Source organism: Marmota monax, unplaced genomic scaffold (genome assembly GCF_021218885.2).
Source record: "Marmota monax isolate L192 unplaced genomic scaffold, Marmota_monax_Labrador192_F-V1.1 WCK01_AAM20220418_F8-fsc00011, whole genome shotgun sequence".
In the NCBI taxonomy this organism is placed as follows: domain Eukaryota; kingdom Metazoa; phylum Chordata; class Mammalia; order Rodentia; family Sciuridae; genus Marmota; species Marmota monax.
In genome coordinates, this window is record NW_026693082.1 from 22,176,667 (window position 1) to 22,201,004 (window position 24,338).

Genomic DNA, 24,338 nt, shown 5'->3' on the forward strand with positions numbered 1-24,338 from the left:
GGTCCCTGAATGACTGACTGGAACAGAGCCCCTCCCCCATTTCCCCAACCTGCATGTACTCTGGACTGATATACAAGAGCCAGAAGCAAATTCATATTATGTTTTAGGCATGCATTTTTGAGTCTTGTCATCTTTACTGGTACATAAACATGGGGAATACGTGAAACAATACAACAACAGATTAACATAAATTGAGCATATCAGAGCCAGGGTGCAGTAAATAGATGAATAGCTACATGAAAAGGGTAAATCTTGACGGTGACTTTGAAGAAACTATAAAACCATTCATGGGAAGAATAGTTCGGGGCATAGTTGTTGAAAACAACTATGTGGTCCGAATTATTTTCCTAAGTGTTTAGAAAAAAACTCTTCCATATAGTGAGACTTGAAAGAATTCCCCACGCAAAGACACTTCGCCGGGAGAATTCCAATTTTATTGCAAAAGGCTGTGTGCTTATATAGAACTAAGGGGAGATGGCAGGGCTTAGATAAATGGCAGGCCACCCGTTTATTGGCAAGTTCTTCCAGATATCAGCTCCGGAGCCCAGGAATTAGTTCTTATTGGGGCTAAGGTTCCCCGCCATCGAGATTTGAAATCGGCGCTGATGGGAGAGTTCCCACGGACGGGAACTTTTCGCGCCACTGCAGAAAAGAGGAAGGTAGGAAGAAGAGGTCCTTAGGCGCCATGTTGGGGTTTTTCTCTGGGGTGCGGCTGCCGTTTATACTTTTCCCAACAAGACTAAGCCTGCTTGAGTTGTAAAATGTAGCTCACTTTGAGACATGCCACTGGCAAAGTTTCAGGTGAGATCAGAGGCACAGTCTGGTACTCCTCAAGCCACGCCAGGCCCACTGGTCAGAGACATGTTTTCTCAAAGAGTGACTTAGTGCTGTCCCTTCTGAAACTGGAGTACTGTTCCAAGTCCTAGCATCCCAGAGTCTGTATCCCCTCCAGTCAGCAGCTGCTGAGTCATGACTGCTGCTCACTCACCGTGACCAGGCTTGGCAATCCAGCTGCGGCAACCCCACCACACCTGCAACGGCTCCACACTGACAGTTGCCAGCACGCGCCTCTCATCCAGTTCCATACCTGGCCCAGGTAGCCATTGAGCTTGTTTTCCAAAAACCAGCTAATTTCATGTCTCCACACTCACCAAAGGGAGTGAACATGGAGACACCATTCTGGGCTGGCACGTGAATCCCATCCCTTCCAGCAAACAGCAATAGGCAGGATCCTGCCCCAAGCTCCCGCCAGGCTAGCGAGTCACTTGGCCAGAGAATTCTGTGTCCTTGAAGAAACTAAAAAGGGAAGAGTGGGTTCAAATTGAGTCAGAATATCCACAGATGAAGATCCTGCATGAGGGTAGATTGTACGTCTTCTCTCTGTCCAGCAGGGTACCAGACAAAGCCACAGCACAGACGACACAATTACATTCCCTATTCCCACATCACAGCCACTTGACCCAGAAAACCCAGTTAAATGTTTCTATAGACAATACTACTGTTTATTCATTTGTGACACTGGCCACACTTATCAAGCACCCACAATGTGCCAAGCTTAGGGAATCACTTGGGTGTTACGGGTGAAAACTGAAAGCAGTTTACTTCTGCTTTTGAGGTGCCCTGTCTAGCGGCCAAGGCAGATATATTACAAATAACTATAATACATGAGGGACACGGTACAGCGAAATATTTGGGGAACAGAGGAAGGAGGAATGAGTATCTGAGAAGTCGGTGACAGAGGGAAGGAAGAGACACAGCTTTACAGGGGAATTTCTGGTCTCAGCTTGTGCTTATTTGGGGAGAGTGTTATGGTTTGGATATGAGGTGTCCCCCAAAAGCTCATGTGTGAGACAATGCAAGAAGATTCAGAGGAGAAATAATGGGTTATGAGAACCTTAACCCCAACAGTGAATTAATCCCCTGATGGGATTAACTGAGTGGTGACTGAAGGCAGGTAGGGTGTGGCTGGAGGAGGTGGGTCATTGGGGACATGACTTTGGGGTATACGTTTTGTATTTGGTGAGTGGTCTCTCTCTCTCTCTCTCTCTCTCTCTCTCTCTCTCTGATCATCATGTGAGCTGCTTCCCTCTGCCACTCTTTTCTGCCATGATGTATGATGTTCTGCCTCACCCAAGAAATGGAGCCAGACTTCTGTGGATTGAGACCTCTGAAACCCTGAGCTCCAAATAAACTTTTCCTGCTCTAAAATTGTTCTGGTCAGGTCACAGCTGTGAAAAAATATGAGTGAAACAGAGAGGTATTACGGTTCCACATGCTGTCACTGCCAGTGTTCCTTCTCCCTCCTGCCTTTAGGAAACCCGTGTGGTAACAGAAATGGCCCTGATTAACACGCACTTGGCCACGGTGACCCAGCCTAGTCAAGTCAGGGTGAACTTCAGTCATGTTACTCAGGATCTGACCCCAGTCTCTTTCTGTCCCCTCCTCTGTTGGGATTGCCAGTTGGAACATGAAAGTGAAAGTGAGCAGTCATGAGCAGAAAGCTGGGAGACGTTGCAGGAACCGCACTGAAAGCAATTTTTGTGGGCTGAGCTATGGAACCGTGTGACATCATTTGATCCCTACGGTCTTCTGAGATCTAAGTCCTGGACGTGGCTCTTGTCTCTGAGCTGGTTTAACTTGGTAGATTTGCTGTGACTCGCAAACTAGAGGATTCCCAATGAATAGAGAGATCCTTTCTCTGTTCTCAGAATGTCCCTGCAACATATGACTGTACATGGCGGGGAAGCCCCAGGATAGATGCATGGCTCAGGACAAGTACAGCCCAGCAGGAGAGGCCAAGGATGGAACCCTGGCAAAGCTGGCCGGAGCAGTGAACCAGCCAAGGACAGTCATGGCCTGGAGAGGCCAGCCCCAGGAGCCACAGATGTCCAGGAGAAGCGGGCAGGTAGCGTGGTGACGCGCTTGAGGAGCATGTGTGCCGAGGTCATGGAGCAGAAAATGTGATGAGCTCAGATGAGTTGGAGCAGAAACCTAAGGGGCTGAACAGTGAATGGGCGGGGAGAGTTAGGAGAATTCAACATTCTAAAGAAGCCAGCTATAAGAGAAAAAGAGAACAACTGGACAGGGGGTGGGGGCAGGGTTAAAGATAGGAGACACTGCACATGTTTATCGATCATAGAGATAAAAACTGGCAGTCCCCAAGGAAGCAAGAAGAACCCAGAGCCACAGCACAGGTGGAGGAACTGGCAGCTTCTCAGAGCAAAGGCAAGGAAGCGAAGGCGGGGCCCACACACATGGGCTTGCGGATGCTGGGAAACTGGACGTTCCTCCTCCTCCTCATAAGCTTGGCCTCTGTGAATAGGGAAGTGGGGACCTGCCCAGGAAGTTCAGATGGCAAAGTCTGGGAGGGAGTCTGAGAAAATCAGAAAAGAGAATCACACACAAGATCTGAAGAAGGAAGTATTTGAACTCAAGGACTTTTGATTCCAATAGCAAATCCAGACCTCCCAGTAGCCTTGCAGTATCTGTAGATGCCTCTGCCTCCTCCTCCCAAAAAGCAGGGGGCTGGGAGAACAGGTCTGACCTCTGGGCTGTCCTGAAGATAATCAGTGACTCGAATGGGAGAAAATGGAGGCCTGGATTTCAGCAGTGGTCTAGAGAAGGAGGTGGGATGGGATTTAGAGACGTGAAAGTTGTGGGATTGAGAGGGCCAAGTCACCAGCTAGATACAGGAGTCGGTGCTGGGTGGCTAAGTGGGACGAAGAGTGTGACTCAGGAGACTTCTGTCCCAGCAAATAGGGACACCTTCCGAGTCTCACAAGAGAATCACATCACTAGGAACAAGAGAAGGCCACTAAGCAGACTCTAGTTCCATCTCTTCCTACAGAGAGGGAAGCCTGAATCCCGGGGGATGAAGTCACTAATTCATGATCAAAGTCAGTGTCCATGCCAGCCCTGGACCCAGAACTGATTAAAAGAGAAAGGAAAGAGCTGGGGAGAAGAAAGGAAAGGTATCCAGTCACCCCTTCCTTCGCTCATTCCTCCACTTCTTCATTCAGCCAACAATACTTCAAAGCGCTGATGCCACAAATATGAATATGGCTCAGAACCTGATTTTTTTTTTTTGTACCAGGGATTGAACCCAGGTGTGCTTGGTCAGTGAGCCACATCCCCAGAACTCGAGATCCTCCTGCCTCAGCCTCCCGAACCACTGGGATTATAGGCATGTGCCACCACGCCCAGCCAGTACCTGCCTTTAAAGAACTTCTGGCCAGTGAAGAAAGATAGCTGTTGGAATCAAGTGTACCATGGGGCATGAAGAAAGTAAGGGGTATTTCTCTCGGTGAGACGCTGTCTCTAAATAAAATACAAAATAAGGCTGGGGATGTGGCTCAGTGACCACGTGCACCTGAGTTCAATCCCAGATATCCTACAAAAAAGAAAGGAAGGAAAGAAGAAAGAGGTATTTCTGCCTGAAGTGTGGGAAGCCTCTTGAACCAGGCATGAAAAGATGAGCAGAACTAAGCAGCAGAGGACATGTCAGCACAGGGAACAGGGACGCCAGGCCTGGACAGGTGGGCCAGGAGGGGCTGTGAGTAGCAGCTCGGGAAGCAAAGCCCTGGATCAGCGGCCCTGGCCTGGGGCTGCAGGGTGGAAAACATGGGAGAAAGCTCCAGAAAGAGGTCTTGGTGGAGCGAGCACGTATTACAGTCTCTGCCAACAGAAAGGGAATCCAGTTGCCTAAGTCACTCAGCTCAGAAGCGGAGGAAGAGCTCCAGGACCCACTGGGCCACAGGATGGGCAAGATCCCCCCCACAACCCAGCATGAGAGCTCAGGATCCCAGCGGCAGCCAGACTCCCGTAAATAACGCAAATCAAAAGTGACAGCGCTGGGGCTGGGGATGTGGCTCAAGCGGTAGCGCTTGCCTGGCATGCGTGCGGCCCGGGTTCGATCCTCAGCACCACATACAAAGATGCTGTGTCTGCCGAAAACTAAAAAATAAATATTAAAAAATTCTCTCTCTCTCTTTAAGAAAAAAAGTGACAGTGCTAAAATCTATGAGGGAGGGTGGGGGACTGGGATTAGCTCCAGCTGGGAAGAGGCATCCAAGATAGGATGAGGAGGATTTTGCCAGAGCAGATTGGGAGTCACAGAGTGACGAGAGCTCTATGGGGAAAAGCAGTAATTATTCTGATGGAATTTCATACTTCAGCGAGGGAGCAGATCTGGATTCAAAGCAATGAGTAGCTGAATTTGCAATTGCTCTGGTTTCTTGGAGCCGTGGCTCCTCTGTTCCACTCAACCCTCTTTTGTCACTTGGCAGAGTCAGTGATTGTCTTATGAGGCTGCCTTGGTGTGTCATTTTTTTTGTTTGTTAAATAACTATCGAATGAATGATTGAATACACAGAAACGGAGATGAGAAAATATTCAAAATAATCTCTATCCTAAAACCTTTAGGGAAACCTTTTTAACCCTGGGATTAGAAAACAGAACTTTTGTGTCTAGTGTGGTGGCACATACTTGTAATCCCAGTGACTCAGGAGGTTGATTCAGGAGGATCACAAGTTTGGGGCCAGCCTCTGTGACTGAGGGAGGCCCTAAGCAATTTAGTGACACCCTGTCTCAAAATAAAAAGTAAAAGATTGGAGATATAGCTCAGTGGTAGAGCAGTACCCCCAAGTTTAATCCTCAGTACCAAAACCAAAACCCAGAAGGTTTGGCTCATCTGCAAAGCCCCAAATAATTTAGCTTTCTTTTCCAAGGTTTTAATCTTTTGTATGTGTGTTTGTGAGTATGTGCACGTGCACGTGCACGCACCTTGGACTCCTTTGGCAGCTGGTAAAGTCTGAAGAACCCCTCTCAGAAGAAAGTTTTAAATGTATATGGGATCACAAAGAAAATGTTTATGCTAAAATACAATTATCAGAATATTTTTAAAAATTATCTATGGTCATAGGTATGCTCATGTATTACCACACTAATAACAAGATTTGTTAGCAAGCCTCAATGATCACTGTAATTTCAAACCAGCGATGAGCTTAAGGACTTTTTAAAATACCAGCCACAATCATAACAGATCTGAAAGTAGCTATGATTTTTACCAATAATAAAGTCACAGAAACTGATGACATTGCAAAGGTTTGTTGCCTGCCATTGTTACTGAAGGAGATGCCAAGTGACGATTAGAGATCAGTGAGTTCAAAGTGTGGATTCTCGATGTAGCCACTGAACCCGGCCATGAACTTCTGCACGGTCATTCCTCAGCATCCTCCCCTGATCTGATTGCAAAGGCCATGGTCACCAGGGAAGTGACACACCTGAGACTGGTCCCTGCTGAGCCTGCAGCAGAATCATCCCAGGCAGATCAGTAGAGGAAGTCAAGTTGCTGGAGCTCAGGATCATTCTGGCCCATCAGATACGGAAGGAAATGGTGGAGACACTGGTCTGCTTTGCCTGAGACCATATGGGATTTGCCTCCAGAAAAACCACTGGGCTCAGACGCTCTGACAGGTTGGGTAGGCTCCTGACTTGGTTGATGAGAAGCAGGCCTCTCTCCCATTGTCAAGAACTCAAGGAAACTCCGAGAGTAAATACCTTGAGCTACCAGCAGTCAGCTGAAGGATTTTTTTTTTTCTTTTTCTTTTTTGGTACCAGGGATTGAACTCAGGGGCACTTGACCACTGAGCCACATCCCCAGCCCTTTTTGTGTTTTATTTAGACACAGGATCTCCCGTTCCTCCCGTCTCAGCCTTCCCTGCTGTGATTACAGGCTGCACCACTATGCCCAGCAGCTGAAGGATTTTGTTCATCCTTTTGTCCTCTGGGTTGTGTATCAATTTGGAAATGAGGCAAAGGAACAACAAAACAGAGAATTGGTGAGAAATGTTTGGAAACACGTGGCATTTCTGCACTGGGCTCAACATTTCTGCAGGGCAGTTTGGCAACGTGGACCCAAAGCCTTCAATCTGCACTTATGTTTCCATGTAGTAACCCTGCTGCCGAAGGTTTTTCTTCAGAAAATAATTTTGTTTATCAAAACAATATGTGCACAAAATATTAATTGGCGTTTTAAACAAAATGAAAAACAACTCAAAATAATCAATAAACAAATCACCCACAATATATTGCAAAAAGAGCAAAACCAAAGGTTACCAGGGTCCAGAAGTCTATTATAGTACTAGAGCGAACTGGAAAGCTGAAACATATATTCAGAAACAAAGCCCACCGCACCTGCACAAATGGCAACAGTGCTCCCCTCCACGGGAGGCTGTCGTTGGGAATTGTTTTCTAAGTTCTCTAAAGTTCTTTCAGGGAACATGTATAATTTAGCAACATAGATTATTTTCAAGAACATAAATGGTAAACTTGTGTCTGAAAGAGGGACAGCTGCATTTGTTTCAAAATAAAAAAATCATTTCTCCATGATATTCCAGCTCAATTCACACATCTATTTCTTAACAGTGTGAATTCGAGGAGGACAATTTAGAAAACAAAAAGAAGAAAGAAAGAGGAGGGGGGAGGAAGGAAGGAGGGAAGGGAAGAAGGAAGGCAGGGAGGGGAAAGAAGGAATATGAAAGGGCATCAAGGGAAGGTCTGGAGGGGAAATAACCTTGGGGCCCTCCCCAAGGTAACAGCAGGAAGCCTGGTATTCAAGCAGGGTCTACACCCAGCCCCACACTCCCAGTGAATTATGGGAGCTCATCCCAGGCTGCCATTATTCCTGGGTGGCTGGCAGGGGAGTGGCGGGTGTCTCCTGGGCTTATGGACAGCTGACTGCAGGCCCCTTCCCCACACTAGAGCGCTCACCTCCACCTTCAAACCTGGAAGAAGCAGGGGTGACGGGTCTTCTAAGTGGTGGTCAGCAGGGTCCAGAGAAATCCAGACAAGGAACTCAGGCTCGAGTTGCTAAGAATGTGGCCTTCTGGAATCTGCCAACGTAGCATGTCTGGAATTCCTGATGCTTTGCTTTGGCCTTACAAACCTTTTCTTTCAGAGACTGATTGAATCTCAAGTGTAAATATTTATAGTACCTTCATGCTTTCACTCCACAAATATTTTTTAATATTGCTCTCTCATGAGAGAGAGCAAACTGTTTGTGGCTCCCTCTAGGACTGTTGGGGCCCTCCTGCCTCACTCTGAACAGGCAGATTTCAATTATTTTTCCCAATTTGGCTAAAGGAGCCCCTTTAGATGAGATGGATGGGCAGGTTGGGGGAGGAACCCATGTCCTGGGCTCAGTGGAGGCTGCCATGGGGTGGGGCTGGGAGGCAGAGGGTGGAGTTGGTCCAGGAGGGGTTGCCATGGGCACAGCAAAGAACTCACACAGGGGTGACTGCAGATGGTTAGGCAGGGCTGAAGCCCCCCAGGAGTGAGCCCGTTTGATGTGTACTGAGCTAACCTTGATTGGCAAGTTTTTATGCATATATTAGGATTCTCCAGGTAAACACACCCAGGAGGAGAAACATAGATCTCTAAGAGGGGATTTATCATGGGAATTGACTTAAACAATCATGGAGGCCCAGAGGTACAAGCTGGAGATCCAGGAAAGCTGGTGGTGTGATTCAGGGCAAGTCCAAAAGAGCTCTGATGTCTCGAGGTGGGAGAAAATGGATACCCCCTAAAGAGAAGGGAGAGAATTCTTTCTTCCTCTGCTTTTTTGTTCTACTCCAGCTGTCAGAGGATTGGATGATGTCTGCCAGCCCGTGGGAGGACTATCAGCTTTTCTCAGTTCCCCAGTTCAAATGCTAACCTCTTGCAGAAGGACCCCCGCAGGCACACCCAGAAATAAAGTTTTTTTTTTTTTTCTTAGTTGTAGTTGGACATGATGCCTTTATTAATTTATTTATTTTTATGTGGTGCTGAGGATCGAACCTAGTGCCTTACACACACTAGGCAGGTGCTCTACCAATGAGCCACAATCCCAGCCCCCAGAAATACAGTTTTACCAGCTATCTGGGCATCTCTTGGCCTAGTCAAGTGGACACATCACATCAAGGATCACAATGCCACTTGTTCCTCCCTTCACTCCACCTGTCCACCTGTAACTAGTGAGTTCTTTATCTGTTCTATATACTATGTAGCTCCGAATGTCAGAAAATAGCTGCTGCTGACTAGGAGGAAACATAAAAGTAAACAACTATAATCTAGGAAAAATGCTTGGGGAATGTGAATTTAAGGGACAGTGTGGGAGCCAAGAAGGAAATGACCAGCTCTGTGGGAGGAGTGAGGTGGGGAGGGGGTTCTAAGCAGAAGGAAGAGAGTTGTCAGAGCAGAGCCTCGGGAAACAGGACAGCCTGATCTGGGAACTGGGTCTTGCAGCCAATACCAAATCTGCTTACCCTAGAACATGCTAGCAAGGTGAGCCACCAAGAGAGGTGAGCAGGCTGATGGCAAGCGATCAGACTCACCTGGAGAAATCTTGTGGTGATATGTGTGGGCCAAGTGGGTTAGGGACCTCAGGCCGGGCCATGCCAAGAGCACTGGGAAAACTGTGGCCATTTAGGAATAAAACGTAGGATGTGATGGGTGAGGAGAGGAGGGGAGGACCAGCCACGACTGATGCTGTGCCAGGCAACCTCCATGTTTGGGGACAAGGCGCTGAGTTCAGTTTTGAGTTGGTTATGGGAAAGCCTGGGGGTGGGGGCAGGAGGGACTTAGTCATTGGGATGTGGAGTTGGGGAGGGAGAACTCTGAACCAGAGCTGGGCTTTACAGACCATATTGTCCTAGTAAAGGGGCCTAATGCAGAGCCAGGGAACTTGGGCCAGCCCAGCGCTACTAGTTGTGACCTTGGGGAATTTATATGATCTCCCTGTGCTTGAGATTCCTCCTCTGCAGGTGGCCGTTGGTTTGGGGCTCCGGGAGTGCTCAATGCATGTTAGCTATTGCTATGGCTATTTGGGTCCCTTCATGGTTGGGGTCTCATGATGCATGAGACGCCCAGGGAGAGTGCTGCAGGTGGACAGGGAAAAGCCTGAGGACTGCTGGATCCACCGGCAGGTAGGACCGCTGTCACGCTCTATTCCTGGGGCCAAATGGTGGTTATGTGTTAAAGCCTCACCAGGTCTGTATCCAAATGTATCAATCAGTTTTGTTTTATGAGAAAACCAAATTAAAATTTACTATTCGGGTCTGTCAATTAACAAAGTGACCCAGTGAACACCTTACAGGACATTTTGAAGGTATATGAGAAATGTTGGTCCACTGTGGAGTCCAGACCTTGCTGTTAACCAGCTGTGTGACTGAGTTCGTTCACCGTAAAATGACTTGGTCAGACCAGAATCAACACTCCGCTCAGGTTTCTTCCAGTCCTAAAAGTCTAGTTCCAAAGGCAACCAAGTGTTAGCCCAGCCTTAATTATCTGCTAAACTTGAAAGTTAAATGATGGATGTGGGAGGCAGGAAAGAGGCTAAGCCCGCGGTGGACAGGAAGCCAAGGCAGACGGGAAGCAGACAGTGTGGTGGAGAGGAGGATTGGGCAGTCTGGTTCCAAGAGTTAGCAGCCAGTGGGTTGGCTGGTCAGCGATTCTGCCACGCTGACCTGGCCTCCTGAGTCTGAGGTGGGGCACACTCCTATGGCCGCAGCGGATGGGGGCTCTGCTCTTGTTATGTTACAGTCAGTTGGGGAAGGGAACATTGAACAAGCTTCAATAATCCATGAAATGACTCTAAGACTGTGGGCAGGTCACTCAATTTCTCTGAGCTCCAGTTTCCTTCTCTATAAGATGGGGATAAAAATGTGTAACTTGGGTCTGTTCTGAGAGTAAGTCTGCCAACGTGTTTTCTTTATTTACATTTGGTGGGGCTCACAGAGACTCAAGAGTACAACCAGGGTTGTTAAATGAGGACACTGGGGCAAAGGAATTAAGAGGACGAAGGAAGGGGAAATGGGTCTCTAAACTGCACGCTGATGGCCTTCAATAGTCGCTGGCACTGGGCTGCAGATTCAGATCTGAGCTCACAAGCTGCCAATGAAAGAAAGAAAGATCAGTCTGATATTATCACTTCTGGCTTAAAATTTGCCCTTGGTTTCCTATTGCTCTTCGAGCAAACCCTAGCTCCCCATCCTCACACACCCTCCTTCTCTCACCAGCCCTCACACCCTGTGCAGCCTGGAGAGGCCAGGCTTTCCCTTGCTGGGCCCACCATAAGTGGCCCTCTCTCTTTCTGGGCTCAGCTTGCCCATCTCTTCCTCTAGGAAGCTCCCCTGGGTAAGGCTGGCTTAGCCAGCACTGCTCTCTGGAAGCATCCTGTACTGCCCACCTTCTGTCTCCCCACGCCTGCCTGAGGCTGCTGGTCTAATATCTCCAGTCCCCAACTCTGCTCCATCCCTCCTGAGCGTGTGACAAAGGACAGGTGCTCAGTAAACAGTGGGAAATTGAGCAGCTTTCTCCATGCCGAGATCTGTCATACGGTGTCGGGCACACACTGCTCAGCCCCAGCCTGGCCAGTTGGGTCAAGTAAATAGTGATCTAAGAGAAGCCAGAAAGGCGGGACTCACCCAAGAAAACAGTTGGAGACAATCAGAGGTGAGTGGGAGTTTACTGGAGAGGGGAAGGGGAGGGGAACAGTGAGTTTAAGATGGTTTACAAAATAAAACTTGCAAAGGGCATATGAGGACGCCCGCTCTCTATGACCACTTCCTGTAAGGTACATCTGTAAAGGTAGTGAGATTTTTGGAAATAAATGCAAAGTCAATCCCAGAAAAGAGAAAGCAAAACATGGTATCAGCCTGCAGATCTGGGAGACATATTCTAGGACAAGGGTCACAAAGGTGAAGGGCCACTGATTAGACCTGAATTACCCACTGTGCAGACAGATAACAGGAGATCAGAAGTTCACTCGGTGAAAACTTTCAGATATGCTGAGCTGGGAAGATGGAATGGTGAACCTCATAGTAGATATTTCCAGAACCTTGAAAGATCATAGCAACCACTGGCACTGACAGTTCACAAAATTTCACAAATAGAGATTGCTTCAATGATCTCTCTCTCTCTCTCTCTCTCTCTCTCTCTCTCTCTCTCTCATTGGATGCTAAGCTACTTGAAAACAGTGGAAGCATGTTCTTTTCATGTGTCTTCTATAGCACTTGTTCCAGAATTTTCACATAATTCACTCACTTGGTGAATTAAATTACATTCAAAGGTTTAAAGATGCAGTTTTCAGGTGTAGGGAAGATATACTAAGCTATTAAGCTTATTAGATGTAGGGCCACATTTCAAATGCTGTTTTGTTTGTTTGCTTTGGTACTGGGGATTGATCCCAGGAGTACTTTACCATTGGGCTACAACCCCAGTCCTTTTTAAATTTAAATTTAATTTTTTAAAAATTATATTTTGAGACAGGATCTTGCTAAGTTTCCCAGCTGGCTTCAAATTTGGGATCCTCTTGCTTCAACCTCAGGACTTGATGGAATTTCAGGTGTGCACCACCATGGCCCACAAGTAGTTTAAAAAGAATTATTCACTTGTAAAAAATATTTACTGGCCTATGAAAAAGTAACCCAGAGCCTAAGGAGGAGTCCTCAAGGTTATAAGATGTGGAAAATGGTTGAGGCAAGGTTCCATTCATGTCCTGTGCACACTGTCACCCAACCTAGAATTTTGCTACTTATTCTAAATTCTTACTTCACTCAACCCCTCTTGGCCCCAGCTGAGTTGTGATGCTCTCTGTTTCCCCGAGGCTTTTGCTACAGGCCTTCCTCCAGACCTGGTCACCTCCACCCATCTCACAGTTATCAGGGTGAGCTTTGTAAACTGCATATCTATGTCGCTTTTTGTTAAAAGCCTTAATAAATATTGCTGGCTTGGTGGCACATGTCTGTAATCCCAGTGGCTTGGGAAACTGAGGCAGGATGATCTCAAGTTCAAAGATAGCCTCAACAACTTAGTGAGGCCCTAAACAACTTAGCAAGACCTGTCTCAAAATAAAACAACACGAAGAAAAAGGGCTAGGGATACGGTTCAGTGGTTAAGTGCCCTGGGTTCAATCTCCAGTACCAAAAAAAAAAAAAAAAGTATATATTCACCATCTGACCCCAGCCTTCCATGATCTGACCCAACCCCACCCACCCTTGGAGACTTGTCCCATTTCCCCCACTTTACAAGCGCTCTAGGCTCTGGCCAGGTCGCATTCCCAGCAGGTCCCTCAATATGCCAAGCACTTTCCCACATTCACACACATTTGTACCTGTAGTTTCCTTTGCATGGTGAGCTAGGACAGAAATTCAACTCAAACTCAAGCAAAAGGAGAATGTGCTGGTATGAATACCGGACATGCCTGACAGAGTTTGATATTGAATATCCCCCCAAGGCCCATGTGTTAAAGGCTTGGACACCAGGGAAAGTGGTGGAACCTTTAAAAGGTAGGAACTAGTGGGAGGTCCTTAGGTGATTGGAGACGTGCCCTTAAAGGGGGTTGTGGGACTCTGGTTCCTTCCTCTTTCTCTCTTTGGCTTCCTGAACATGAGGTGAATGGTTTTGCTCGGCCACATGTTCCTGCCATGATGTGCTGCCTTACCACAGATCCAAAGCAACACAGCAAAATGCAGCAAACTAACATGGACTAGGACCACCAAAGCCGTGAACTAAAACAAGCCCTTTCTTTACATAACTTGGTTATTTCAGCCTCAGTTATTTCAGGTATTTTGTTATAGAAACAGAAAATTGACCAATAATACCGAAATAAAAAGTAGTTCATGGGGCTGGTGTTGCGGCTCAGAGGTAGAGCGCTCGCCTTAGTATGCATCAGGTACTGGGTTCGATCCTCAGCACCACATAAAAATAAAATAAAGATATTGTGTCCACCTATAACTAAAAAATAAATATTTTTTTTAAAAAAGTAGCTCATACTGGATAAAACACATTCCAGCAAAAAAGAATGTCTGCTCTGTCCTAATTTTTTTGCTAAGTAGAATATTTACAATTATTTTTGAGAGTGGCAACCAATTGCTCTAACTTTGCATTCTGTCAGTGTCCTGGATTCAAAGGCAAGAAACAATTTCTGTCACCAGCCAAAGATTCTTAGGGAGAACTCTGGGGGCTGTGGCCAAGAAATAGAAGCATACGCTGATGGACACCTCGAAGTGAGGAAGAACAAGGCGCTGTTCACCTGCAACCATGTCCAGGGAAGGAATCAGGGGAAGCATCTCCCCAGAGGAAAAGATGCTGAGGGGGGTGGGGGGCAAGTCACTGTGTCTCCTTGCTTGTGAGTCTCCTTTAATTTTCTCTGGCCTTCGAGAAGAATCTTGTGCTTCTACCCAGTTTCTTCCAGAAGTCTCCATTAATTCCTCTCTTCCAGCATGAGCAATATAGCTGTGGTTTTTGGATGATGGGTCTTCTCATCCATCCAATGTAAGTTACGGGAAGGCAGAGGTGCTGTTCATACTGATTATGTGTCGGCCTTCCCCATTCACCCGGACCTGCTTACCCTTGCTGGCCTAGGTAGACTGCATCACCGGGATCCTGAGCCTTCTGGCCTCTGGTGGGGCTTGGCCAGTGTGGCTCATAGGTGGGAGAGGAGAGCTGAGCTGTTTGTCCCCCCAGCTGCTTCCCTGCAGGTTCCTGGGAGCTGGCTGCCTTCCTGGGCTGAAAGCAAGAGCTCCTCTGCAGCGAGCCCTCCCTAAACAGGTTGGATTCTGAGGGCTGCTTCCATCTCTCTCCCATTCCAACCTTGTTCTGCTGTTCACAGCCCCATCTCCTTAGATGTCCCTGTACCATGTCCCCGCCTTCTAAATAGCTCCTTTATTGAATTCTCAACACATAACCCACTTAGGAGGAGCTGCCTGGCTCCTGCCAGGCCCCTGCCAAACACAATCTTCCATTCAATTTTGTTGCCCCAGGGCCTAGTTCAGTGTCCTCCAACCACGGGCACTTAATAAATTCAGGAATTAAGGAATGATTAAACATTGACTGGATATAGTATTAAGCCCTATATGAAAAATGGACTAGGAGAAATTTTTTTTTTTCTATCCAGCACTCACAGTAAGTAAGACACATAGCTCATAGTGCAATGCAGTAGACCCACGGGGGCACGTGTGTGCACGCACAGGCATGCACACACACACCTTATAGAGAAATTTTGGGAAGCAATGCTTACTTTGATTATGTGCAATGCACTGTGATATTTTCTGTTTGATTCTGCTTCATTTCGATTTTCAAATTAACTTCTCATTATGGTTTGCTAAATTGATTTCATGGCCACGAAACAATTGTAACCCACAGCTCAAAAAGCGTTGGCTTAATGACCTTGGGCATTTTCTCCATTTTGGATATCGTGGGATTCCAGCAGGGAACTCCAAGGCAAGATGAACGAGCAGGGAATAATGTCACAACAGTGATGGGGGTTGGCTTCACTGCCTTGAGAAACCAGATGAAACTGCTCTTCTGCCATGTCTTTCATAGAATTACTTCTCAAAGTTGACATTTTTAGAAGTTTAGCCTAATTTCAAAGGGGAGAGATTAGATCTTAAAACATGCTGCTGATATGAGTGATTTTTAAGCTTCAAGTTCATAAAAGTTAGTGTCTTGGAATCACAGACCCCAGGTGTCAACCTGGCCATCAGGCTCCAGAGAAAGCCAGAAGACAACAGTTAACCTCAGGTGCTTTCCTCAGGATTCCTAGCCCTCCCCACTGTGTCCTCGCTGCCTCCAGCAGCTCCTACTCCTCAGCAAAAATATTTCTGAGTGCCTGGTTATATATGTGTGGCACTCAACCCACAGAACAACGCCGCAGGCCTGTCTGTGTCACCAGGGCCACGAACGCACTCTATCTGCAACCAGATAGCCTCTCAAAGTTTCAAATTCAGTTCAAGTCTGCGGTCCTGTCCACCTCAAAAATTGTATAACTCTATTTCAAAAACTGAGTTATGTGTTCTCTAAAATTGAATCTCCCCTCTTAACCCACCATCTGTCATTCTCTCCATCTCCAAACTGTAAGACTAAGTTAAGAGAGTAAAAAAAAGGGTCACACGTGTTATTTAGCTGCCATTCTGGAGCAAATAAACCCAACCAAACAGTACCTCCCTGCAAGGTTCTTGAGAGAGAGAAATACAAAAAAAGACAAGCCTAGGTAGGCACCCATGGAACCAGCCAGGGCTTTGACCTCAAACTCTGAAGGGAGCCTTGGTGGGCTGCACCGATCACCTGTTTAGTAGTTGGTCAGTCTTGAATTCACACCGCACCTAGATTATTTCAGGCACAAGCGCTAGAACAGTGGACAAAACAGAGTCCTTGTCCTGTGTCCAAGTTCCAGAGAAGCAGAAAATAATCAAATAAGCAAAGATATGTATGACAATATAGATGGTGGTCAGTGCTGCACAGAACGCAAGACTTGGTTGGGCTACCGTGTACCCAAGGGTGTGCACACATAGGCACTATTTTTGTTTGTGTGCCTGTGAGGGCTTTTGCAGGAGGTGAAATTTAAGTAGAGAGCTGAGTGGATTTGAGCCATGGAAATGCTGAGGGGGAAGGCGTCTGTTGAAAGGAAGGGTGCACGCAGAGGCCTGGGGACCCTGGAGAGGGCGTCACATGCAGAGGTGGAGGCAGGCCCAGAGCCTGAGCCACAGGTGTGTGAGCAACCTCCCTTGTCCCTCTCCACCCAGTCCCACACCAAACTTTGGCTACCTTTTTGATATGTAAACTTGTGAATTTAAAACAAAAATTCATTTTAATTGTGGTAAAAATGTACACAACAAAACTTCCCATCTTAATCATATTTAAGTGCACAGTGACATTGAACATGTTAACACTGCTGTGAAACCATTGCCACCATCTACTTCCTGAATGTTTTCATCATCCCAAACTGAAACTCTGCTCCACAAAACCACAACTCCCCACTCCTGGCTCCCCCATCCCCTGGTAAACACCCTTCTACTTTCTCCCTATGAACTAGATGGCTAGAGTGATCTCATAAGAGGAACCACACAATATTTATCTTTTTTGTGATTGGCTTATTTCACTTAGCATAATATCCCCCAGGTTCACGCATGGTGCACAGCATGTGCCAGAATTTCCTTCCTTTTTTTTTTTTTTAAATATTCACTTTTTAGTTGTAGATGGACACAATATCTTCACTTTATTTATTTATTTTTATGCAGTGCTGAGGATCGAACCCAGGGCCTTGCACATATGAGGTGAGCGCTCTACTGCTGAGCCATAACCCCAGTCCCTTCCTTCCTTTTTAAAGTGGAATGATACTCCCTTGTATGAATGTACCACATTCTGTTTTCCATCCACTCATTACTGATGGGCACTTGAGCTGCTCCGCCCCTTGGCTACTGTGGCTCATGCTGCTATGAGTATGGCTGTACAAGTATCTATTCAAGTCCCTCTTTGAATTCTTTAGGGTCTATACCCAGAAGTAGATTAGCAATTTTAGGTCCCTGTTCCTTGGGTTGATCCTCTGTGCTTTGCTGGAGTCTCACTATTTATTGTGCCACTTGTTAAGGAAACTTCTGATTGCTCACATGTCCCTGTCTCCTCTCCACTGGAGGTACCCTCATGCCAGGCTGGGTGCATAGTCGGCTGCAGACTGCACTGCTGTGGGAAACCCGGCGAGGGGGCTGCATGGAACCCACCCCTCTCCTCCTGCTTTCCTGTGTTTTTACACATTGGGCTTCTCAGGTTTTGTTTGAGAGGGGGATTCTGCCTCTAAAATAAAAACTGACCTCATTCGCCTTCCTGTGAGAGAACCCTCATCCACAGGAGTAGACAGGCTGCCAGATGTCCAGGTGTCCTGGGTGGCTGGGCCAGGACCAGAATCCAGGCTTCCCTGGTGGCAGGTCAGCGCCACCAGGCCCTGCTGCAGGAGACAAAGGTATCCTCTTTGCTTCTCCCCTCAGCCCTGCCTGTGTCTGTCCTTCCCCTCAAAGGTCAGAGCGGGTCAAAGACAGAAGGAAGGAGGGCAGACCCTCACTCAGACCTAGCCTTGATGCTGGAGGTCCTGCCTGGTGGGCAGTCTGCTGCGCAGGTGCAGGGTTAGGGCTACTTTCCTTCCCATGAACTTTCATCAGGTTCAGGGCTGTCTCAGGACCCAGGCACCTAAGGCCACTCCAGCTCTAGTAGCTGCCTGGAGGCTTGAAGGAATAGATGGATGGAGCGCCTCATGCTGGGAGGCAGGGACTCCTGAGTCTGCTTCAGTGTGGACTAGACAGTGTGTGTGAGAGAGAGAGAGAGCTTCAAGGTGTGTGCGAGAAATTGTGAAATGTGTGGTGAAGGGGTGTGTGTGTTTGTGTGTGTGTGTGAGAGAGGGAGTGTGTGTGAGAGAAAGAGAGCTTCAAGGTGTGTGTGAGAAGGTGTAAAATGTGTGGTGAAGGGTGTATGTGTTTGTGTGTGTATGTGAGAGAAACAGAGCCAGCAAGAGAGAAAGAGAATGTGGTGCAGAGAAACACACACAACCTTCCCCATAAGGTTTTGGTGGTTAAATGTTCTGGAAACTGCAGGACAGGACCTGGCACACACAGCAATGGCCATGCCACGGCTTCTTATTCATACTGAGGCAGAGACAGAGAGAGAGGGGGGCGATTTAGGAGAGGAAGGGAAGAGGGAGGCAAGAGGCAGAAAGAACTGGTTCTTGAAACCCCTGCAATTGAAGGAAAGCTGGACTCTCCAGAGAGTTCCCTGCTGACTCTCCCATAAAGCTGACTGCTCACATCCCGCACCTCTGTTTTATTTTTAAAAATTAAATAACGCAACCTCCACTGTGTAAAAGAAAATAATTTCCTGATTCCCTGTAGTACCTCAGCATACCACGCTCAGAGAATCTGCCTGGCAACAGGCACAGGGGCTGAGGGGTGCAGGCAGCTGTGGGTCCCCTGTGGCTAGTTAGGAGGCTGCTATGTGGCACGGCCCTGGTCCTCCCCACCCAGCGGCCCTCCCCTAAATCATCTGGGATCTGTCCCACCTTTGCAGAAGGGGAGCTGCTTTTTCACATGCAGAATTGAAGGTGGATGGGGCCTGGGTGACTCCAGGCCCTAAAAGACTTCCCTATGACAGCTCCTTCTGAGATGAGCAAGGACCTCCACCTGCAGCCTACAACTTGAAGCAGGCTCCATTTGAGCCCTCACGTTGTTCAGGTTGATTTACAATCCAGGCTGTCAGGGGGATTTTTTTTTTTTTACTAATATTTACAAAAACAATTCTGTCTGGTTTCTAGATAAAGATTGACAAGAGGCCTGCAGGAGGGGTTGTTCCCCAGCAGGGCTGGCCCCTAGCTGTCCTCAGCACTGTCTCTGGCCCTCATGCTGATGGCAGCTGCACGGATTGCACTTCTACTTTATCTTGGCATCAAGAAAAACAAATAATCACACCAAGTAGCTGCATTTGCCCCAGACCCTCCTGACGGTGGGAAGTGATCAGCAAGGAGCATTCAGGGCGAGAGGGAAAATAAAAGCCAGGCTTTGGGGTGAGAAAGTGCTAGAGCCTCCTGGGCCTGGGGAGGAGGCTTCTGGTCAGGCCAGGGGCATCTTAGCCTGCCAGAGAGAAAAGGTGGTGGTGCTAACACCATAAGCCTGGGCATACTTTGCATTTCAAAACAGAGAATAGTCTTGTTAGGTATAAAGTAGAAATGGTTGCTCCTTAGTAAGAGAAAATGTGGGGGGGGGGGAGAAAGGGAGAGAGGGAGGAAACAAATAGAGACAGCAAAATGGATGGAGGCAGAGACACACAGAGAGGTATAAAGAGGCACCCCACAAACCCTGGGGAAATGTTGTCAAGGGTGGCTTCAGTGCCTGGAAAGACGTGAAGCCTAGTTTGCCCGGCTGACCTAGGGAAGGCTGCACACTGGCTTCCTCTCTCTTCTGCAACAGGCAGCAAAGCCCAGGCTGGGTTATTACCTCAGCGACTTTTCCCTCTCAGCCTCAAGGGACACTGTCCAGGCTGGAAAGCAGCAGATGCCTTTTCCAACACAAATAAACCATGATCTCAGGTAGCAACGCTGATGTTAGAAAATGGGGAGTGAAGTCTGATGGGTTTCACTCAGACCAAAAGCCTGAAAGGAATCTGCTTCTTTCAAGAGCCAGGCCCTGCCCCCCACCCCCACCCAGGCTTTAGGGCTGCAGGCCAGTCTGCGAGATTGCCAGCTGCAGAGATGTCCCCTGAAATACAGGTTTGGTGACTCTGACCGTGAATGCACTAATTCACAGGAGCATTGCTGTCCCTTTTCCACCCTTTGCCTCTCTGCAATACTTGCTGGGAAGCAGGAGCACCCAGACAGGAGATCGTGCTGTAAGAAGCAAAGGAGACATTTCCCTGCAGAAGCCAAGTGCTCCCACATGGCATTCATGGAGACACAGCCACACTCTTTTTTTTTTTCAAATAAACTTCCAGAAAAGAGAGTAAACACAGGGGTTACAGGCATATTAGCATGGATGCTTTTGTGTCACTGTCATATTGAAAGCCAAGGTGTATTCTGGCAGCTACCTTGAAGTCCTCAGGAGAAAAATTTGATGGTTCACTAAGCACGAGTGTGAAGGGAGGGGCCCAAATATATAGGACACTGAGGTGCCATTGTGTTCCTGCAGCCTTTAGGAGCCCTGCTACAGAGTCCAGGTAGGGGTGGACACACCCCAGTCTCCTTGCTTATGCCCTGAGGGAGTCAGAGGCTCAGTTGTTTCAATGACAAGGTCCCTTTTCTTGTAGGTGGGTCTCGCTCCCTGGTGGTCCTGTTTACGCCTTGTCACCAGAAATATACCTTTATTCCACTCTTACTTGTTCTCCAACACCCTCTCACTCTGTTAGGGTCTGTAAACAAGTCAAGATGGCGCCTGGCAAAATGCCAGAGGGAGTGGTTTGTGAAGTAACGCCAGCGAGCCATTTAGTGTGGAGATTCCTTATTGGTTGACTGCTATATCTAGTTTATGTTAATTAGATAAGCTGTGTGGAATGTATATATACCCCTCTTGTCCTACAATAAACGGCTCCCACTCCTGCTGTATCAATGTACACAAGTTCCTCGTCATCCCCCGGTTACAGCCGGACTGCGGCATCACTCATCCAGTCTGAAAATGGCTTATCAAAATATTAATAACCAGATGAAAAACAAGGAAAAAGAAGCCCTTTTCCCATAGAGAGATAATATAGATTTGGGAACTGGATGTATTTCTATCATCCTGTTAAAACCATTTCCCTTCACCCCCAGGGGTGCTCTGCAGAACCTTGCCTGTTCCCGGGGCTGAGTGTTCCTGGGGCAGAGCCGGGTGAAGAACACACAAGCTGAGCACTGTCTGTCTGGGTTTGGGTCCCAGTTTGATTTTCTTTCAGCCTTTCTTCTAACCTTGGGCAAAAATTTCAAAACTCTGTGTTTCAGTTTTTTCATCTTCAAGACAGGTAGTTATACTACCACCTGAGAGGCATCCCATGAGGATTAAACCTTCCGTAAGTGTTAGCTGTGAATCTAACCTCCTCACAGGAAGACTGGATTTTACATTTCTTCTTAGGAAATGTATACAGTGAGTGATGGGCTTGTGGAAATGCAAACTTTCTTACTTGAGATGAGGGTTTGTGCATCTATCCACAAGGATCATATGTTCTCATGTGCCCGGACATTTCCAGATTAGCCAGTTTGTTTTCTTGGTAGAATTATTAATAGTACTTGCTTTCATGTGTGAAACTATGCTGGCTTGGGTGATATATTACATATTTGCCTACCAGTGTAGGACTGTGACTGAGAAGTGGCTCATAGCAAGCCTCTCACCCATCATCTGTGAGCTGTACCCAGGGACAACTCTAGAAGCCAAAGGAGCATGGAGAGATTAAGTCCCCCAGAAGAGGTGGTGATGGCTAGAGAACTGACCTTACCAAACTCTGGTCTCACAATCATGCAATACACAGAACATACAGTAGCAGAGGATTGTGGCAGAAACATTTGGCCATGTAGCCATATGCACCTTGACACTTCTCAAACTACTTGCTGATTAGTTAGGTATATAACCTAACTATTTGCCTAATTTGGGCCAACAGCAGTAAATGGAAGTGAATTACCACTCTGGAACAAGGCAAGAGCGGCTGCTCCCTGCCTTCCTTTCTTCCAGTTGCTGGGAGAACCTTATGTTGTAGCAGCAATGGAACCTGGGTTACCAAGCCAGCACTTGGAGGGAAGCCCTTGCCAGCTGGCATCACACTTTTAAGAGAGAAGGAAATGCTATTGGACTTTTGTTATTGCAGCCCAACTTATTCTTTCCTAATATCGAAATGAACACTTGATATGAAAAGATTACATAAAAGGCCTATGCACTCTTTTAGGGCATAAAAATGCAGTGATCTCTTTTTGGTTTTTCTCTGACCAAGCCATTTAATTTTGCAGTGTTTTGATCAATTCAAGGTGGTGCCAGATCCAAAGGTTCACCTGCTTTTTCTGCAGGATCTGCCAACATAACTTAAATCCCCAAAGAAGTCACTTATTATGTGCCAGAGGTATGGACTGTGACTGAATAATGACTTTAGATTCTTGTCATCTTAGAATGAAAAGCAGGATTCCAAATTTCCTGCCTTATGAGTCCAGCTAAAGGCTTGAATTTCTCCTGAAGACCAAAGTTTCTCAAAATAAGGGTTAAAATTTATTTATGGGTCATGAACCCAGTTATAAAGGAATTTTAAAAATTATTAAAAGAATTTTAAAAATTATTAAAAGAATTTTAGAAAATTAAGTAGACTTGGGCTGAGGATGTAGATCAGTTGGTAAAGTGCTTGCCTTGCATGCACAAAGCCCTGGGTTCAATCCTCAGCACTACAAAAAAATAAAAATAGAAAAATTAAGTTGACAAGAAAAAAATCTGAATGCATTATATATGGTGAGGATGGTATTGTGTAAAACCTGTTTTCTTGGGTACATTGTGCTTCAGGATACTGCCTATTTTTTACTATGCATCACAGTGAAAATATCAGTAGTCCCTGCCGTACAACATAATTCAGCAATGACCCTCATTTTCTTACAGAAGCTGTCATTTCTGCTTGCAGAGGACTGATGAAAGAAATCACCAGGGAGAGCAGACTGTCCTATGCAAGTACTTCCGGGAGGCTACCTGGAAACTAGTAGAAAACCAATTTGTGGATGATTGCATGACCTGGGGATAGAAATCCATCAGGGGCAGTTTTAGGGATGGCAGCGGCTCAGCCCACTGCACCTCTCACCTGGGATGGAATTGGGTTCTCTGGAGCTGGCTCTATGGCTCTGGCTGCAGATGCATTCCTTTTCCCTGAAATGGAAGTAACCATGCCCTTGAATACTGCTGTTTTGGAAATATTTGAATTAAAAAAAAAAAGAAATTCTGTCCAATAAAGGATGAACCACAATGTTCCAGCAAGCAATGGCCTTTGATGGTGGCTTGATGAGTATGCTTTTACTGGCATCGGTGGAGAAATAGAAAGGCCCACACCCTCGGCATCAGAAGAGGTATATGTAGGGGCAGCTTTAAGGCAAGGGGCCTTTTTCTTCCATTTCTTGACAGGTCACTGGACTCCTGGTCCCTAGGCACAAGGGTGGCAGACTCTCCCTGGGGCTGTTGATTTTGGAGCAGTTCCAATACCCTCCTAGTGGGAAAGGAAGGAAGAGAAAGGAGGCGAGGTGCCTCTGAAGGGGAATTCAGAGGGTGGGAAGAAAGGAAGTTATATGAAGAACATTGCTACAGGATCTGGTGTTAAAGACTCTGGTAAGTAAAATGCCCCAGATTCAAAGTGTGCACTTAAAACCCCTCCAGTTTTTCAGAGAAGCCCTGGCCGTTCTGCCACTTCCCCCTTTAAAGCTCTTACCAAGGTAAGGAATGAAAACAATTGCTAATGCAAAGACGGAATTAAAAAATAAATATACTTAAATCTGCACAGGGCTTTAGTCCTATCGGAGGCCTCTGTGCCTCTCCCTGTGATTTTCTTTGGTGTTAACACACTTTGAGAGGCTGTGGAATGTGGGCCAGGGAGAGGAGGGCCCCTCGCTGGGCCCCCCAATCCTGCCTGCTGACCACCCAGAGTGCTACAGGGCTCCTGTTCTGTCCAGGACTCTGAATCTGCCACAGCTGGGCCCTGGGGGTGGAGAGTTTTCACCAGGAGGCCTGTGACATCTGTTCTGTGCTCTGCGACAGACCACAGAGAAGATAACGGCTAATCAGACCTTCACATGCATCATAGAGGCCTTTTCTGGACTGAGAAAAAAGAACGAGGAAAAGCAAAACAAGACAAAAATATATTCATTAGAAAAGAAGAATGAAAGTCAAATGTGTGGAAGATGCAAGGTCGCTGGAGCCCTTCAGGGCTTCATTCAGGCAAAGGACTTTGAGGGTCTGGCCAAGGACCTGCTGGGTAATCCCACATCTGGTTCCTGGTCCACAGATTCCCTGTGCCTTTTCCAGTAGCATCACCGAGTTCTCCCACCTGCCCCAACCCCCCTC

General features: G+C 47.0%; 2 long non-coding RNA genes across 2 annotated transcripts in view; one reads left to right on the forward strand and one right to left on the reverse strand.

The window, feature by feature from the left end:
• Positions 1-96: 96 nt before the first annotated feature.
• Positions 97-7,921, reverse strand: LOC131424533 (uncharacterized). Its single transcript, XR_009227778.1, has 2 exons — positions 7,771-7,921; positions 97-1,296 (listed from the first exon to the last, which is right to left on the reverse strand). It is a non-coding gene; the product is annotated as an uncharacterized LOC131424533 (long non-coding RNA).
• Positions 7,922-9,221: 1,300 nt separating this feature from the next.
• Positions 9,222-24,338, forward strand: part of LOC124099205 (uncharacterized) — a 35,927-nt gene continuing 20,810 nt past the window's right edge. The window contains exon 1 of the long non-coding RNA XR_009227780.1: positions 9,222-9,321. This is a non-coding gene — a long non-coding RNA (uncharacterized LOC124099205). The remainder of the gene's footprint in view (positions 9,322-24,338) is intronic.